This window comes from Schistocerca serialis, chromosome 3 (assembly GCF_023864345.2).
Source record: "Schistocerca serialis cubense isolate TAMUIC-IGC-003099 chromosome 3, iqSchSeri2.2, whole genome shotgun sequence".
Classification (NCBI taxonomy): Eukaryota; Metazoa; Arthropoda; class Insecta; order Orthoptera; family Acrididae; genus Schistocerca; species Schistocerca serialis.
Window position 1 is genome coordinate 659,014,337 of NC_064640.1, and position 21,041 is coordinate 659,035,377.

Below are 21,041 nucleotides of genomic sequence, written 5' to 3' on the forward strand. Positions count from 1 at the left end.
CACCACTCCCTCGTACTCTTACATATTTATGGAAGCCCTACAGGATTCATGGTGTCATTTCCCTCCTGCACTACTTCAGATATTAGTCGTGTCCTTGTAACATCGTGTTGCGATATTTCTGCATGCTGGTGGGGGCCGTACACGATATTAGGCGGGTGTACCAGTTTCTTTGGCTCTTCAGCGTACTTCTTTGAAAAAAGAAGCTATTGTCCTAACGTCGCATCAGAACCGAGCTACAGAATTCGATGCGTTTTTTGCAATTCCACAGGTTAATCTGTAGAAGTGACACACAGTAGGAATGGAAGCTCTTTGGGCGAAAAATGCGAACAACGCTTGGCTGATTTATATTAGTGGCACTCACAAAGTTTCTGGAAACAGACATGTGAGTTATGAGCAACACCTGCCAGAATATCTATCTGAGTGGTGTCCAAAGCTGAACCTTTTCGTTTACCTGAGCCACATTAGAGCCACAGTCGCAGACAAGTATTTGTGAGCCATCCACTATGTATTTAATACTAACACTCTGAGTAAGAAAAAACAAAAAATGCTACATCCACACTTGCCATAAGGAAGTAGCATATTGATTTGTGAAAGACATTTATTTTCCCAAACTAACCAACACTCGGCACACGTCCATGATACTTATAGAATGAAAGCTGCATTTCATCTGTGCCCATTTTGTACTACTCTCGTTGCGAGCCAGCACTGTGCTTCGTCCTATCTAAAGTGATGTATATCGTTACTTTGGTATGAAAACATGAATTTCCGCATAAGTCACCACTCATTTTTATGTTCAAAATATATTGTAATTACGACGAAACTAGGTATCAGATTTTGAATAATCGAACGCCGATGAATTCCTCTATTTTAGAAATACGACATTATCAGCAAAATTTACTGTAGTTATATTTGAATAATCCAAGTTGAGAGCAATATTTCTGCAATTAATGTAGCAATTAACGAGATTGTATAATGTTGGTCTCCCCTCTAGATGAGGTGTACTTAAATGTGGGCTGGCGCAGTCTGCATTAGATCCAAGGAAGACAAGTTTCAAACCTTCTTTTACGTCATGGTGCCTAAACTAACCCCGCTAGAAAAATTGTACATAATGTGGAGCTCTAGCTACAAGGCATCCATTATAACAGGATGCCTCAGCGGACCTCGTTAGAAAAGGAGTATTTAAATGGGGGGCTGTGCAGTCCGCATTGGATCTGTTGAAGGCAAGTGGCAAGACACCTTAAATGAGAGTGCGCATGAATATGCTAACCAGCACTGTATCAACAAACACGCGCTGTGCAGAAGACTATGAACATGCTACACATAGTGGTAGTTTCAAGAACAAAGACATCATCTAGCGCAGCCTATTTTGTTCAAAAAATCGCCTACAATTGTACTAAATCGCTGCAGCAAGTGAAAACGCGGTACGTGTGACTCGCTACTGTTAACCAACTATTTCATTATTTGACGTAACTAAGTAGGCTTCTGTGACCTGTGTCATGACAATTAAAATTATACTGGGTGTGATACCGCGTCCTTGTATAAATTACTTCAAACTGTAAAACCAATGTTTCGAGTGTATTACAATGGTCTTCGTTGGTTCAAATGGCTCTGAGCACTATGGGACTTAACATCTGTGGTCATCAGTCCCCTAGAACTTAGAACTACTTAAACCTACCTAACCTAAGGACATCACACACATCCATGCCCGAGGCAGGATTCGAACCTGCGACCGTAGCGGTCACGCGGTTCCAGACTGAAGCGCCTTCAACCGCACGGCCACACCGGCCGGCGTCTTCGTTGGGACAAGACTGTTTTTGGTGGAGAAAAGGTGCCGTTGTAGTACAATCGAATGCCCTGTTTATAATAGATTATAATTAAGTTACTTCATATAATGACGTGGTTCTACTCCAGAAAAAATTTAATCATAATTATTTCATTACCTGGTTTAATTCAATGCTATTTCGTATTTCTATGCATTCTTTCGTTTTTGTACATCCAATAAGCATAAGTGCTTGTCTGTATTCTCAGGTATCTTTCCTTTTCGTAGTGTTTAAAAAGAAGTTAAATTTTAAATTACTTTTAAACCTTGTGACGGAACAGTTTATTGTAACATAAATACCGATAAAATGGTTTAGGAAATCTCATCTTGTTTTTCAACACGAAAATATGAGTTCTCTTGGGTGACTAGGAAGTTGCTCAAAGCCACTCGAAGCAAAGCCACGTATTTCTGAACCGTATATACGATTCGATTTATATCTTATCCAGCAACGTCCAGAAAAAGCTGAGACCTTAATATGCTCGGTTAAACATGCAATGTCTCGCTGTATGCAATTCGTCACACCATTAGTACGCCGACATCACTGTTCACGTGTGGCATTCGAGGCTATGCGGTTGTGGGTTACCGCTAATGCATAGTCACCGGGCAATCAGCTCTCTCAATAGCGTCCATCTCCCTTTCATGTTGCTGACACTGCAGAAAAGAAGTCAGAGATACGAAAGGCTTGCAGGAGGGCGCACGATATTGCGTGTAGCATTCTTCATTTCTTTTGACGTCCGCATGAATCTTTGGTATCGTATTTGAGCATGCAGTAGAAAGTTTATAATAAAAGATACTTTTCAGACTTATTTCATGCAATGTGCGGTTAACTTTTTACTGGTTCGAGTATGAGCAGAAATGTTTTTAGTCTGAGACCATAAATCAGGTCCCATCTTCATAAAGAAGAATGACAACATAAATTGAGCACTTTATTCTTCATAACACAAAAATCACAATTTTCTCGTAATCGGAAGCATAGATGCTATTTTCAGAAAACCAGTCACTCCGCGAATTACTCGATTTGTCAAAATAAGCTGGTTATAAATTAGTTTACACTCGTCTCCAGTTTATACTGATGCAAACTGAATAATTCTTTCACAAAACAAGGACAACTGTCATTTCATTCGGATGCAGAACATACGATTTCTGATACAAGTCTGATAGTACAATACGTGGACATACGTTGATTTGCAATTTAGTCAGACACACCTGCTCGGTAGCGCGTAGCATCCCAATAGTACGAGACACAATGGGTCGACGATTTTAATACGTTGACTGAGAAAAAACTAAAAGACATTTACTTAAACTGTGTGACATTTTGTGATTAATTACAAAGCGAAAACATTTCAGTGATGATTTTCTGCGTGGCCAAGAGACGAAATAGAGAGATCGAGAGAGAAAGAGGGAAACATCAATAATATAATGTAGTTCTTTACTTAAGGAGCTATTTTTGTATGATTTTAGCTTTGATTCAGCTCTTCAGTAATTTATAATTATTAATTTTCACCAGAATGTCGGTGATAGTTATATTGATTCCCATGAGTGAAGGAGAACGCCGTGACTAGAAGAATAATCTTCATCTGAAAGTATTTGGCGATTATAACAAAATGGGTAGTGATAATCTCTCAGAACTCATAAAACTGACCTAGTTTTTTTTAGCAAGATCCATTTAGCTTTGCGATAGTAAATAGTTTGTCACTAAAGTACAATCTTTCCTCGCGGGGAAACCAGATCCAGCAGGCTCACTCAACGCCGCTTTAGTTCATTTTCTGGAGCAACCAATACGTAATGTCCAGCGCCATGCAGGCCGTGTCCACCACAGCACACATGATGCTATGCCCCATGCAGTGTAAAGTCTTTTGTACTGAGAGCTCACTGGCTCAGAGAAGCAATAAAATACTCTTCCAAGTGATTGTAAGAAAGCGCAGTCAATTACCGTTTTCGAAATGAGTCGTCGAATACATGCATGTAATTATATAGAATGAACATTAACAAAACCGACACTTTGCAGGGACGAATGCCTGACAGTAAATAGAGGGTAAAAGGTCCTATGAACATGTGTCCGAAAATGCAACGCGTCCACGGTAGATGGTGCTGACGATTAACCGTTTCTCTGACCACATGCCGCGTGTTCCTTCTGTGTTGCAGCGTGCGTGATTGACGCAGCGGACTGTACGCAGCAGAATGGTCCGTTATTCGTTTCGGGAACAACCCGAAATGATGTTAGTGTACGGCAAAGGAGATAGAAACGATCGCGAGTCAGCACAACTATACCAAAACAAGTACCCTCATAGACGCCAACCACTTCACACAACATTTCAAGCCCTTTTAGGGCGTTTGTGTGATCATGGGTCCTTTCAGACAGAGGAACATGCAGGGAGGTGGCGGACTGTGAATACATCACATTTTGAGGACGGACTTTAACATGATACTGTGACTAATCCTATTACTTGCTGCAGGCAAAAGACCCCTAACACGGTGTAAGCAAAAGTACGATTATGTGTATCCTGCATGACAACTGCCACTATCCCTATCACCTGCAATCCCTTGAGGTTATTTTGAACATCTGTTGTTACGTGGATGCGAAGTAGCTCTGTGCTGTGTTCCGGGACAATTAGTTGACGTTGCACGCACATCGTACATTTCTAGTCAGGACTCCGTCCGTTCGGTTTGCCGGTTTTTTCAATGTTCATCCCGTAGATCTATATCGTTGACGTCAAGCAGTTGTAGAATTAGTGGCAATATTTTTTTCTCAGGCATTAAAATATTTTTGAGGAATGAAATATCTTCCACAAACTTCAGCATGGATTCCACAAATAGAAATACAGTGAAGCTCAGCTCGTTCTTTCCTTCCACGTTTAATTTTTTTTTGGAAGATTGTTGAAGCTAACGTAAAAGGCTCGCACTTGAAAGTTCTGGGAATAATGTTACCTTTAAGGGAAATGTTAGCAAGGGATGAGAAGAATCACCTTGTGCAGAGGCCTCATTCAACATGCTGAAGGGGCAAGTCCGGCAACAGTTGGCGCACATTGGAACGAACGATGCCTGTCGTCTATGCTCTGAGGCCATACTTGGTTTATTCCAGTGACTGACAGAGAGGGTGTATAAGACCAGCCTAGTTCACGTAGTTGCGATGGAACTCATGAGCTACACCGTTGGTATCACAACTGACTGGGACCCTCTAGTTTCCAGCAGAGTAAAAACCTTAAACTAAAGAGTTCGAAGGTTCAACCACAAGCTAGGCTTTGTCTTCCTGGACTTGCGCCATAGGACTCTCAACTGAAGGGCCTCATAAATGAAAGACTGATAACCAAGGGCTCAATGTGTGTGGCGTTTAAGCAATTTTTCTTTTATCTTAGGAGACTCTCCATCCTATCGAAATAATGACACCTATTGGAGACGCCGAAATGTAAAAACCGAAGAAATGGCCCACATATATGAAATGAACTGAAAATCACATCAACAATATTATTAAAGGATTAAAATCCTAGAAATCAGTTGCCGAAGCATTCTCAAGCAAGTTCCAGAGTTTGAAGCAGTCCTAAAAGTCAGTAGGGAATCATGTAACACCAGGTACAGACAGCTGGTTAAAACCTGAAACTGACAGCAGTGTGAATTGTGGAGTAAATCGAAGCGTACATGTGAAGACTGGCTTATTGGAGAAAGAGGAGGTGTAACCATCGTAGTCGACAAGAAAGTCAAGTCGACCGAGACAGAAATTGAAAGTTGTGCATTACTGTTTGGACAAGGCTCAGTATCAACGGGTGATATTAGCTTTTTGGGTCCATGTACGGCTAACAATGTCACATCAGTATGTAACAGTTTTAAAGAAGGTTCTTCTAAATATGTTTCCCAGTCACGCTCTCATTATTGGAGGAGACTTTAATCAAACAATTGATATGCCGTACATACACCTTTCAACTGCTTGCTGTGCAACCCTCAACTTTTTGATCACTTAACGAACGTGTATTAGATTCATAAGTTAATACTGGCAGTATAGACTGACTGTAAACTGTCAGTTTGAGGCCCAATGGTTAGTTACTACTGACTACAGCGGCCAGCATTCAGAATGAATTTAAAATCATTTATATACTTGTTCTTATTTTTTAAACTGATGATCCTCTTGTTGTATTTAACTACCCTAGGAATACAAATTCTTCACCTGTTTATATAAAATCATCATTAATCATTATTATTTTATTCAGTTCCTCCATTCCATGCTGACGTTCTTCGGAATCCGAGGCAAACAAAACGTCAGCTGCAAATTGAAGATGGTTCAGAGATCTGTTTATGGATATTCCTATTTCATCCCAGATTAGAGATTTGAAGGCTTATTTCAAGACTACAGGAAATAAATTTGGTGAAACGGAGTATCCTTACACAACTCCTTTCACACTCATGAACATTTTTGTCTCTTAACGTAATCGAGTGAAAGGTGTAGCCTTGTTCCATTGTTATGAAGATGATACTACATGAAACGAACAAGAGTTACCGGAAAATTTTGCATAATTCGATTATATAAAAATCGATAGTAGCTTCCGATTCTTGTCCAATATTAGATGTTTTTGTGCTGTGCCAAAACCAATGTAAGATTTACAAAATGTGTTCCCTACACAAACGGACAAGAAATGCAGTAACAGTTAATTTCCACTTTCTGTAAACGGCTGAGTAGTCACCAAAGGCCGTTAAAGGCTAATATGTGGGTGTGTGTGTGTTGGGGTTTATGGGCGCTCAACATCGAGGTCATCAGCGCCCTGACACACAGTAAAAGGAACGAATGTGGAGAGACCTAATAAAACCGAAAAACACACTCAAAGGATGCAGGAAAAGAGGGAAAATACGACCTGAGAAGGTAAAACCTAAGGTAAGGGATAACATAGCAACAAGAATGACACAGGAAATCGTCATTGTCTGGCCACTTACATAAAATATGGGCGAGCTTGTCACACTGGAAACTAAAGGCTAATAAAATAATTTTGGTATCTTAAATAGTGTCTGGTTGATTCAAATACGTAGTCAGTAAAACTGCCATCTGTCTGTTTAACTCTGCGGTGAAATGTGCATTTTGAGTGGTCTAGGGACCTCAAGCAATGCATTTTCTGTGTCTAATGTAATGTAGTTCCTATGAAAATAGGAAATGATATCTTTCTTACGGTCTTCAGTGCATGGTTGGTTAGATACAGTTTTCAGTAGTAATATATACCGAGAAATTCTCTTCATTTCTGAATATCTGCTATACGTAGACCTATTCGAGCTTTCTTGCTATAGTCGATAGTCACACATCAGAATTTAAGTCGAGTCTTACTCACACACCAGAATTTATTGGCCCCCCTCGCTCCCTATTTCCCCCTCCCAAGTGTGCCCATACGATAGTTTGTAGGGGGGGACGGGCGTTTGACCAGGGGGTATGGAGTATATTTTAATACTTTTATAAGACTGATGTCGAATTGTAAGTAGCCATAAAAAAGTTGCAGTTCCAATCCTGTTAAAAACCTGTGTAATACCGACTTTTAAATTATTTTCTTGAAGGAAAAAATCTGACTACACCACATTTTTTTCCTATCTCTGAGACCTAGAGCAGCAGCCTCCGCATATGGGCGCCCTTGCCACCCTCTCCACCTCACACACACACACACACACACACACACACACACACACACACACACACACACACACACACGAACACTATTCCCGATTATCTGATTGCAAATTAACTATTCCTTGACGTATTATGATGTGTGTGATTAACTTGCCCCTTCTTTTACTCAAGATGTACTATAGAGATCGTTTGTTCAGATTGCTTTCAGAAAACTCTTAATAGTACACCTTATCTAAACCTGTAATCTTCTGCATTTGTAACTGAAACCCAGCTTAAAAAGTATAAATTCTCTTCTTGTCTGTAGTCTTTATTGTACATCAGCCCCTATATTACAGACAAATACTTTCAGAAAAGACGTACTAACACTTGAAAAAGCTTTTCTTGTTGTTGCCAATCTGCATTCCTTATAATGTTTACTTTTAATGTTGGCAGTTATTTTGCTGCTCAAACAGTAGAAGACGTCTGTTACTTTCAGTGTCTCAATTCCTGATGTAATGTCCTCAGCATTACCTGTGATTTAATTCTACTACATTCCCTTAGTATTGCTTGCAATTGTTGGTGTTCATTTCTGCCTCGCTTTCATGCGTTCTGGTTTTTATTCAAATTGTAGATAAAATTTCACTCCCTGTATTTTACCCATTAAAAATTAAGACTTTCAAAGATTCTTTTTACACTCAACACTGTTAAATGTTTCCTTTAAACACAGAAACGTAGTAAGTAGAATATGTTTACCGTAGTTCAATCCATATTCTAAGATGAGGTCGTAAGGTTAGTATTAATTCATGTGTTTCCACATTTGTCCAGCACGAAAATTGATCTTTTCGTGTTTAGGGCGCTTCGTCAGTAGGTAATCTGTGTTGTCATTTAGCAAAACCTGACTTTTTAAAGAGATAGTTCGGTTGTAATCACAATAAAAATAACTCAATATTGGTGAAACATAATTCACGTAGCATCTACCCAACAGTGAAATCCAAAATAGCGAATTATCCGAATACGTTTCGTAACCACTCTTCCTGTAACTACGCAGCGTCTACCATAGGTGACTTCCGCATAGAAGACCCAAAGAAACTGGTACACCTGCCTAATATCGTGTAGGACCCCCGCCAGCACGCAGAAGTGCCGCAGCACTGGGTGGCATGGACTCTACTAATGTCTGAAGTAGTGCTGGGGGTAACTGTTACCATAAATCGTGCAGTGTGTCCATAAATCCGTAAAAGTACGAGAAGGTGGAGATCTCTTCTAAACGCCGGCCGCTGTGGCCGATTGGTTCTAGGCGCTTCAGTCCGGAACCGTGGTGCTACTGCACTCGCAGGTTCGAATCCTGGCTAGGGCATGGATGTGTGTGATGTCCTTAGGTTAGTTCGGTTTAAGTAGTTCTAAGTCTAGGGGACTGATGACCTCAGATGTTGTCCCATAGTGCTTAGAGCCATTTGAACCATTTTTTGTTGCAAAACATCCCAGGTATGCTCAATTGGAAATATTTAAACTCAAAAGAGTGTTCCTGGAGCCACTCGGTAGCAATTTTGGACTTGTGGGGTATCGCATTGTCCTGCTGGAATTGCCTAAGTCCGTCGGAATGCACAATGGATATGAATGGATGCAGGTGATCAGACAGGATACTTACATACGTGTCACCTGTCAGAGTCGTATCTGGACGTATCAGTGGTCCCATATCACTCCAACTGCACACGCCCCACACCATTACAGAGCCCTCTCGAGCTTGAATAGTCGATTTATGAGGTTGTCTCTATATCCGTGCACGTCAATCTGCTCGATACAATTTGAAACGGGACTCGTCCAACCAGGCAACATGTTTACAGTCATATGTCGGTGTTGATGGGACCACGCGAGGTGTAAAACTTTGTGTTGTGCAGTCATCAAGCGTACACGAATGGCCCTTTGCCCCCGAAAGCCCTTATGGATGATGTTTCGTTGAATCGTTGGCACGCTGACACTTGCGGATGACCCAGCATTGAAATCTGCAGCAATTTGCGAAGAAGTTGTACTTCTGTCACGTTGAACGATTCTCTTCAGTCGTCATTGGTCCCATTCTTGCAGGATCTTTTTCTGGCAGCAGCGATGTCGGAGATTTGATGTTTTACCGAATTCCTGATATTCACGGTTCACTCATGAAATGATCGTACCGGAAAATCCCCACTCCATCTCTACCTCGAAGATGCTGTGTCCCATCGCTCGTGTGTCCGCAGCTCCTGGTCTACGGGCTAGCGTTGCTGCCTCTGCATCATGGGGTCCCGGGTTCGATTCCCGGCCGTGTTGGGGATTTTCTCTGGCCGAGGACTGGGTGTTTGTGCTGTCCTCATCATTTCATCATCATCCTCATCATCATTTGTGAGAGTGGCTAGATTTGATTGTGAAAAGGAAGTGTACTGTGTAAAAATTGGCACTTTGTATGGGCGCTGATGACCGTGCAGTTGAGCGCCCCACAAACCAATCATCGTCATCGCTCGTGTGCCGACTACAACACCACGTTCAAACTCACTTACATCTTGGTAACTTGCCATTATGGCAGCAGTAACCGATCTAACAACTGCGCTAGATACTCGTTGCCTTAAATAGGCGTTGCCGAGCGTAGCGCCGTATTCTGCCTCTTTAGATATGTCTGTATTTGAATTCCCATGCTTATACCAGTGTTTTTGGCGCTTCAGTGTAGAAGTCCTTCACTAGTCATGAGATATCGTTTCCCGAGACGGATGAAACAAAAAGAAACTGTAACAGGAGGAGAAATGCTGGCAGTGACTGGTCGGCCGTCAGGGCCTCGTCAGAGAACCGCGTCCTCCCTGGCAGGGGACACGCGACGGGGCACGTCAGTACCCGCACGTAAATCAATGGGCGAGCAGCGAGCACCGAGCGGCCGCCGTTGACACATATCGCGCATGCGGATGAAGCCAGGTCTTCCGTGATTACCGAATGTGGAAGGCATTACTGAGCGCCGCCATTAACTGAATGAGTTGTGGGAGGCGCTCACGCACGCGCTGGGAGGGACTGGACGGGGTGCGGATACCATGTGTGCAGAGGTCACGGCGCCCTCGTAAATGAGTTCGCCATAATTGGCTTCGGCAGATAGTCGCCGACGCCATAGGTGAGCGGACCGACTAAATACTTCGGCTTTCAACTCCTCTGAGGCAACGAAGTGGCATTTATAAACATGATGTATTGACGAATGTGTGCACTATGGTAATATACTCGTCACACTCGTCTCTCGTGGTCCGTTCACAACGTCAGAGGGTTTCCTTTGTTTTCCACTACAGTGTTCGTAAGGTTTTCACTGTAGTTAAAGAAATAAGGAAAAACATCTCCTTTCCGCTTTTTATATCACAGACTACAGATATGGAGTTTTTTCTTCCACTCAATAACTTAACGGAAAAGGTGAAAAGAAGTATTCCACTTCATTAACTTTGGATACCCTTGTATTACCGGTAGGTTTTCACCATATTTCAGGTTCGGTCTGTGTAATATGAGACCTTGACATAAACGGTAGTGGTACATCATGATATTTAATTTGCATATTTGTAGTGACACTGAAGGAAAGAAGTAAATCATATTGTAGTTTTTTTCTTTCCGTTATTTGCCTATTAACTGTTCTTTACTGCCACGCTAAGACAACCAGTTTATATTCGCTGCAATAATCAGCAGGTTATAATCTTGGTCGATATACAGTAGAAGTAGCATATCCTGTAACCTAAATATGTCACATAAACTGTGGGACTAGAATAAAAATAATAGTAGTTAATAAAGTGCCAAAAATGAAGGAAATGGATTATTCTCGCCCACATTCAAATTTACGTATGTTTCCCAGTATTTTAAAATAACTTCGAAAGTTAAAAGTTCAGTATTACTTTGCCTAGTAAAGCTCCGTCATAGAACGTGCCCACGTTCGGAAAGAGTGGAGGTAAAGATGACATTTCTACTATTCGAAATTACATTTTACACGCTCTAACTGAACAGATCAAATGACTTTCTTAGATCGTAGTAATTCTGATATGCTTACCAAGCTTGAAGAGGTCCATACAATTTACTTGGGAATTAATTTCATACACTATTCTCATTCTTCGCTTTTGTGAAATAAATGCTGTATTCCTAAGATATGACCTATCCAGTATATCGTGCCATAAATTATTGATGCGCGTAAGTGTACTGAACTCTTTGATTCTGCGTCTTTGCTACGAGAGAAGCACAATAATAAATTTGTTTCATTTCATATTTACTTCAGTATCAACAATTAATTCATTAATTCTGCTTTAGTCACTGATATTTGTTAATGAGCTAAATTTCTTGCTACCGTTATTCTATTGTATCTACAGAAAAAAAGCATTGTGTTTCCTACGAAATTAAGAGATTATCCATATACATTGAAAAATTTGTATTTCTGTTTCTCTAACTTAATTAATTTAACTATTTATTCTTTCTGTAAATCGCACTGCTAGATATACGTTGAGTATGATGGCCATAACGTCTAACATTCTGCGTGGTTTCTGTTTGTTCTAAGTCGTGTATCCCTACCACTTTCGCGCAACAACGCACTGAGCGTGTTTTTTAGGGAATTGACTAGTTTGAACCAGGGACCTCTTGCTGGTAAGGAGACGCCAGACCACACATGACATGTAGAGTTCAGAGGAGTTCAGTGAGACTAGCGATGATATAACCAAATACGTAATTACTTCAGCATCAGCTCCACTGCACTCCCTGTAAAAGAATCTTATTACTAACTAAATTTAGTGGAAGGGGTTCAAGGCTTTCCTATTTTTAATTATCTGGTAAAATAACGTCGAAATATCAGTTAAGTTTACCATTGGAAATTTTATTCTACTCACAAAGCATTGTTTATAAATTGCACTATTGATAAAAGGAAATGTTTTACTACAGGATGATAAAAACCAACTGCGTTCAACAAAAATGTGAACGAATATTCCCTGAATGGGTTTCCAAGTTCTACAATGGATCGAAGGATTACCTATGCCATATCACATCTATAATCTAGGTTTAAATTAAGTTTCACAAAAGAGAAAACTATCAAAATGGTCTACAGTGACCCTCAATTATCTTTAATTACTTATCTAACTTGTCGTAAATTACAGTGGCTGATGTAGCTTCTCAATAATTATGTACCAGAAAAATCATCGTGTTTCAGATTTTAACTTACATAGCAAATGTGAATACCATGAGCTTTAATTGATGATCGACACTGGTATTACATAAAAAGGGGATGTAACAGATGAGACTTCTGCAGTTCTAAGTGCAGCCTTATGCACTCAAAAATGCGGCATCACGTGCGTTCATTACCTTGTCGGTGTTCGTCAGGGGGCGGCGGCCGGCGCAGCTCTGTACAGCTTGCCGTCTCTGAAGCAACTCTCCTTTCTAATTCCTCCTTACTACCATTTACTGCAGTTGGTTTAAAAAAAACTATCTGGCTGTGTTTTCATCTGACCAATCAGGGTCTCAATGTTAATCTTAAGCTCCGCCTTCAAAAATTCTGTCTATCCAATGAGATATGTTATACTTTTCGTGGTGGGGCAATGTTTTTAAAGATTGCAACATAACAGAGATGCGAAAAGTCTCACACTAAAACTTGCAGGTGGTTTGGCCCTTTTAGTGTTATCGTAAGATCTATACTGTTCTTCTGGAGGGCTCTATCTTTTAACATGGGCTGGGGGGGTGGACCTGGTGGTATCCTTGCTTTTAACATGGGCTGGGTGGTGGTCCTGTCGGTTAGCTGGCGACGTGGGTATCTGTCCCTTATCGTAGGGCCTTCTAGCTTAACACGGTTCTGCTCTCGGCTTCTGTTCTCGTTTCACCCCTCAGAACTGCGTCTGTCTCACGGTGGGAAGGTATGACATGCATTTAGGCATTCTTGTGTTGGTCTATGGTATTCCATTTGCTCACTCGTTACTCGTATTACTTTGGTTAATTTAATGTCACGATTTATTCGGAGCTATGTGACATACTACTGGATTTGCTTATCATGTCAGGGTTTTTATGGAAGGTGTTGGATTTGCCTGAGACCTTACATATCACCACCCTTCGAACTTAATTTTTGCACTGAAGTTAGGTAATGATTGAATCATTGTCTAAGCCAGTCAAAAATTATTCCTTTATCTAAATTTTTTTGCCTGCTGTTCAGCCACGTTATTCTGGTTCTAAGCTAGTTTGTATGACTAATTTATATTTTTATATTCTTCCACATTATTCTCAAAAATATGTTAATATTGACAAGAGAAGAATATTTTTATTCTATTATAATTATTATTTTTTAATTATTTTCTTTCGTTATTTAAGTGTGAAGTTTGTTTTTTAAGAAGTTTTTTATCGAAAGTGAGGAGTCTTTCACATCGATTTTCTTAGAAATATATTTTTTTATTTAAATGTAGTAATGAAGTAAAATCAATCTAACACATTTTCTAAATATCATGTACAAGTAAAATGTTTTTGTTTCTAAACACTCATTTCAACATTGTTACACTAACAAATAAGAATTATTTCTTTGACAAAGAAATACACTAACACAAGTATTGAGATATTATCGTAACAAATGGTACAAATGTTAAAAAAAGGGAAAACATCCAACAAGATAATTTTTCATTCTTTGTTTTTATAAGGAGAAAATAGGTAAAATGTAGATATTCTTTTATTTTTTTATGAGGAGAAAATAAGTAGCATATACTTTTAGTGTTTATTATGCCTTACTTTTGTTCTTTATATACTGTCCATTTCAGAACTAATGACTTATTTTTATTGACAGTCTATTTTTTACTTAAGTCCATAGTCAATGACTGTTATTTTGTAGTTTATTAACTGTCTGGTGTGCTTAACTTATTTAGTTTTTCACACATTTCTTTTGCACAATTCCTACATCACATAATTTGATTTCACACATTCACGCAATCCTATGAATGTTTAAGCATGAGGTTGGCAAATGTTTTTGCACAAAGGTGATGGACTTGAGCGAGATGGATGTGGGCAAGTATTTGATGTACAGCTTCGTTCGTTATTCCTTGTTGGCTTTGTAACAGTGTGTTGCTGTTGTGGAGGTCCCATAATGGAATGGAGCTGTGAGTGCAGAATCGCGTGGTTTACTGGCTTTGTATGCGTGAAAGTCATCGTTATGTGTCGCTGAAAGCAGTCGTTTTTCGTTGTAATACTTCGCAGACGACTAGTTTACAATAGGATAGGGATTTGGGAAGGTATGTCGTCTATTCTTCGCCCATCTTCTTTCTTGGTCTCAATCTTGCGAATCTTCAACTTCTGTTCTTCCTGCTTTTTCTCTGCTTCTTACTTGCTTCTTGGTTCTTCTCTGGGCAGGATATGGAAATATTTATTGATAACTAGTCGCTTTGAAGTTCTCCTCTCAGTAACAGTTTGATAAATTGTTTGGGCATGTCATTTTTACTTTGTGGAAGTTTTCTTCAATTTCGTGCATCAGTGTGCTCTTTAATAGCAGTAGCGGTCTTCTCTTCAGGCCATTTTTTGCTCGCTCCGCTGAGTCGAGGCGTTCCAAGACCCCTCTGGCATTCGGTGTCCTGTCGTGTCTCTGCAGGGTTCCACCACTCTGTGGTTCCCTGTTCTGTCCCAGCAGGATTCCGCATAGCGGGCAGATTTACTGCCCACTATCGATACAAGGGCCCTCTGTTGGTCTCACTGTCCTTTCCCTTCTCTCGACACTTCTGCCTCGTAGGAATCGTGTCTTGCTAATTACGTCCTTTTCTTTCTTGATACTTCTCTCGTTGCAACTTGTGGGTCGCTGCATCTCGTCCTTGCTGGAGTTTTTACTTATAATCATCTAACATATATCTAGTACCTACATTGTTTTACACCTTCTTAAAAAGCTTTACAAATTTCGGCACCCTTTCCATGTTACAATTCTAAGATATTTTGAGTCTTAACTCATGCAAGAATCCTCAAATTCTTTTTCTTATTTTTTGTGTAGTGTCGTGGTGTATAGCATTTTAGTATTTCATGCTGTTAGACTATCTACGTTTTATCCCTTCACCTTAATCTATGGTACTATTGGTGATATTTTTGTTTTTGTTTTTATTGAAACTACTTTCTTTTTCCCACCTTCCTCTCTCTTCATTCTTCTTTCTCCTGACGATCTTATCTGCTACATCTTGAAATATTGTGCTGATTATTTACCAGTAATAAAATTAATCTTCAAACTTGTACTGAAAGTGTTTAATACTGCCAGTCCTAGGTAACAATACCTATGCTTTCTCTCGTAAAGTACCCTCTAGTTCTCTTTTACTGTGTTCCGAAATACCTTGAACTTCTTGCAATTTGTCGTCGGTTCCTTTATGGACTTCTAACATGAGTTGAGGCGATTCCCCCTTTTGTGCATACCATTCTAATTCTTCATCCTCTTTACCTCACATCATTCTTAATTGTTTGTTTATAACTGGTATTTCTTCTAATTTTAGCTTTTGCTCAAAGAGAAGTGTGACATTCCCGAATGTTACACTACCTTTCCCCATATCTATTATCGCTCGTCTCTCATTTAAAAAATCTGCACCTATAATCAAATCTACAGGTAGTTTACGTATAATCATGAAGTTGGCTTCGATCTTTTGACCTTCACACGAAAGAGTTAACCTTGTTTGTCTCGTAACTTTCGCAGCAATGTTTCTAATAGGACCTCTTACTTTAATCTTACGTGTTTTCAGAACTGGCAATTCCTCATTGGCATTACACTGCATGAATAAATTTTCTGAGATCGCAGTCAGTTCACTTCCGCTATCAATTACAATATTGACTCGGATATGCTTTACCATGGCCTTCACAATTGGTTGAATTTGAAAGGGTTGGTTCTGTTCTTCTTCTTCTTCTTCTTCTTCTTACATCAACGAATCCTCAACTGAATCATACATGAGTCTTTTTAGGAATATCCCTTGTGAATTCGAACTTTCTGTAGGATAAGCTTTGACTGCTACTTCTCTCTCTTTTATTTCCTCTTCTCTATTTCTTCCTTCATTTATGCTTTCTTCAACATCCTCTACTTTTTCCTCATCCTCCTCTATCTTCTCCTTCTTCGCCGCTACTTCCACATAATCGCATCTAAATGCTCTAATTATCGCTTCATAATTTCCTTCATTATATACATTGGGTTGTGTGCCCACTAGTAACTTATTTTCAACTTCTGTCGACTGCGCATTATCCTCATTGAGTTCGATTTCCCTGGTTTCCATCTCAAATAGCTCTGCAATACTCATTACTTCGTCCTTTCCTCCTACATTCGTTGTGCATGTCTCTGGTAATTCATCTTCCTCGTCAGTATTCTCCCAATTAATTTCGTCCCAACACGATATTGTTATTTTCCTGTCTTCGTTTTCATCTGGTCCCTGCGGTTTTGTTTCTTCCTTCTTCTCTTCTAGTGATAAGGTATTTACTTCTCTGTTCAAGGTGCTGCAATTGTCCTGGGTCGGTGCGTCATTCTCTTTGGCATGGGCGCTTAGCTGTCAATTCGAAAGTTTTTCGGGGTCTGGTGGTCTTACCTCCACCTCTTATATCTGTATTCTCTTTTCTTGTTCAGCTTGTTGATAGTGGTTTCTTTATTGATAATTTGTCGGTCTATTGGTTCTCCAGTACCCGTTCCGGTTGTCGTTATTCTCTCTGTAATAGTTGTTGCCGTTCCTGGGTGAATTATAGTTATTGCCATATTCTCTTCTAAATCCATAACCGGTTCTTTGTTGAAATCTGTTGTCGTTTCTTGGTGCGACGTTATCACGTGGTTCGTAATTATTGTTTCTTCGTACTGTGTCTTGTGGATTCCACTGATTTTTGCTTTCGTTTTCACGTGCGCTTCGTCTTTTTCGTGCGTCATCTTCCGAAAATATGAACTCTAGTTCCCTTAGAATACCTTTAAATGCTTCGACGTCATTGCCTCCGCGCCCTTCTAATGATTGCTGGTATTTCAATGGTAACTTCATCGTGCAAAATTTAATCAACTCTCCGTCACTGTATGGTACATCTAAGCATTGATTTTTCTTTGCCATTAATTCCAAAAATTTCACGGGACTCTTCTCTCCTGAATTTTCAAAATATGGGTTCTGTAATAATTCGTACTTCACTCTGTTCTGTGCTTCGCTGGACCAATATCGTGAGAGACACTTCTCTCTGAAATCTTCGTACGATCGGCATGTCGCTGCAACATTTTGCATGGTTTCTGCGACTGTTCCTGACATGTGTGCACATATAAAGTCTAATTTGTGTGCTAGCGTCCAATGTACTGGTAATCCTACTCGGAATTGATCAATAAAAGTTCGTGGATGTAATGAGTTTCCTTCTCGAAAGTGTTGAAATTTTCTGACCTTGAAGAAATGATCGTTGTCGTACTTCGTCATAGTTCCATATGAAATTCGCGATTCTTCGCCACTTTTGTTTCTGATCATTTCTCCCGTCGTTCTTTCCGGTTGTGGTAGATCCATTGGATATTGTCCACTGTAACTTTCGCCTACCCTTGCGTAGTATCGTTGGAGTGGTACGCAATATAATTTTCTTCCATCGGTTTTGAACGTGTAGCTGAATGCATTGCACTGTACTCTTCGCGACCTGACTTTCCATTGTCACGTATTGGTTGGGTATCTTGTCTGGCTAACGTTACCGCTTCATTGCACGATCCAAACTGTCTTGACACATCTATTTGTGGTTCTTCATATGTTTGTGGTGCCGTTTGTTCAACAACAATTTCGAAACGTGTTTGTTGCGGTGCAGGCTGTCTGATTTCACGTACGTTATTTTCCGCCTGTGATTGGAATCGAAAATGCATGATATCTTCGTTAATTGCTTGTTTCAAAAAATGGTTCAAATGGCTCTGAGCACTATGGGACTCAACTGCTGAGGTCATTAGTCCCCTAGAACTTAGAACTAGTTAAACCTAACTAACCTAAGGACATCACAAACATCCATGCCCCAGGCAGGATTCGAACCTGCGACCGTAGCGGTCTTTCGGTTCCAGACTGCATCGCCTTTAACCGCACGGCCACTTCGGCCGGCTCATTGCTTGTTTTCCGGTGCTGTTACAGATACGTATGTGGTTGCAGACTCAGTGCTTGTTCGATCCTGTTCACTACGCTCTTCAATGGTTTGCAACAACTCTGTTCGCAATTTCTGAAATTGTCGCTTCGTTTGTGCTTCTATTTTGACTATGCGGTTATCATATCTTTTCAGCGCTGCTTTTGTGATACGTTTGTGTAACACACTGTTTTCAATAATTTCACGCGCTGTACCTGCTGCTTGTCTAGTAATTACGTTTATCTGTTTCTCTAGTTTCTTGACTTCTCCCTGGGTGTTGTTACGTAATGTTTTGATCTCGTCCTGAGTGTCATTACGCAATGTTTGTACGTCCGCTTGTACCTTGTCAATGTCTGTTCTCAATTGATTGTGACCTGTTATTAAGTTTCCTATCACTTCTCGAGATTCTTTTGCCTCATCTTCAGTATGACTTAGGTGTAACTGAATTTTTTTGTTTTGTTCTTTAATCTCACGCATTTGTCTCGTGGTTTCTGCATTCTGAATTTGAATTTGGTTCGCTATGTCTTTATTTTGCCTTGTCATGGTTTCCGTATTTTGTTGTAATAATTCTGCCAGATTGGTGGGTCCTATTGCGTTTTATTCCGACGTCCTACGCTCTGTGTTTTCGCCCAAGTGTTGGTTCGCAACCGATTGCATTGAACTGTTCTGTGACACGTTTCTGCTCGCATTCCTTGTACTCTGTGGTGAGGGAGCTCTGATTACTTGTACTATTGGTTCTACGTATTCAAGACGCAAGTTAGAATCCTCATCGACTGTCCCTCCACTTTCCTCCTCCTCTGTCGTATGCTGACTTACGTTTTCTATGCCTTGACGTACATTATCCTCGTTATGGTGCGTTATATGTCCTATTTCTCGCGATACTGTATCGTCTGTTGTTGTTGTTGTTGTTGTGGTCTTCAGTCTTGAGACTGGTTTGATGCAGCTCTCCATGCTACTCTATCCTGTGCAAGCATTTTCATCTCCCAGTACCCACTGCAACCTACATCCTTCTGAATCTGCTTAGTGTATTCATCTCTTGGTCTCCCTCTACGATTTTTACCCTCCACGCTGCCCTCCAATACTAAATTGGTGATCCCTTGATGCCTCAGAACATGTCCTACCAACCGATCCCTTCTTCTGGTCAAGTTGTGCCACAAAATTCTCTTCTCCCCAATCCTATTCAATACTTCCTCATTAGTTATGTGATCTACCCACCTAATCTTCAGCATTCTTCTGTAGCACCACATTTCGAAAGCTTGTCCAAACTATTTATCGTCCATGTTTCACTTCCATACATGGCTACACTCCATACAAATACTTTCAGAAACGACTTCCTGACACTTAAATCTATACTCGATGTTAACAAATTTCTCTTCTTCAGAAACGCTTTCCTTGCCATTGCCAGTCTACATTTTATATCATCTCTACTTCGACCATCATCAGTTATTTTGCTCCCCAAATAGCAAAACTCCTTTACTACTTTAAGTGTCCTCTATTCTCCGTCCATTTTCATGCTTGGTCTCTACCTCAATTCGGTCAATGTCTCGATCTTCCATTGCTAATCTTTGCGAATCCCTTATTTTCTGTTTTAAAAGCAATTCACGCGCCTTACACCGAGTCAACATGCGCTCATACGATCTCACGCGTTTTATAAACTTTTTGCACACACGACTTGACAATCCATTCACTTACTTGTTGGGTCAGAACCAACTTGTCAATGATGTATCCGCCACCTGTGCGCTTGCATTGAGGAGAAAACTTAATTCTAACAATTTTTTAAATTCATAACTTAATTATGCTATTGTCTCTGCTAGAATGTCTCACTTTCTATTGAATATTTCCTTACTATATATCGCTGCAGCTACTGTTTTCAACTATTTATGCCTTTGAAAAAAATTTTTTATTAGGAGAACTTTTTAACAGGATATTTTTCTGACCTAATTAGGCATGTGGTCGACCTTCAATTATGGTATTTTACCATCCAGGCAGGGTCGCCATTCTCTAATATTCTGCATGGTTTCTGTTTGTTCTAAGTCGTGTATCCCTACCACTTTCGCGCAACAACGCACTGAGCGTGTTTTTTAGGGAATTTACTAGTTTGAACCTGGGACCTGTTGCTGGTAAGGAGACGCCAGACCACACATGACATGTAGAGTGCAGAAGAGTCCAGTGAGACTAGCGATGATATAACCAAATACTTAATGATTTCAGCATCAGCTCCACTGCACTCCCTGTAAAACAATCTTAATACTAACTAAACTTAGTGGAAGGGGTTCAAGGCTTTCCTATTTTTAGTTAGCTGGTAAAATAACGTCGAAAAAGCAGTTAAGTGTACCATTGGAAACTTTATTCTACTCACAAAACATTGTTTATAAATTGCACTATTGATAAAAGGAAATGTTTTAATACAGGATGATAAAAACCAACTGCGTTCAACAAAAATGTGAACGAATATTCCTTGAATGGGTTTCCAAGTTCTACAATGGATCGAAGGATGACCTATGCCATATCACATCTTTAATCTAGGTTTAAATTAAGTTTCACAAAAGAGAAAACTATCAAAATGGTCTACAGTGACCCTCAATTATCTTTAATTACTTATGTAAC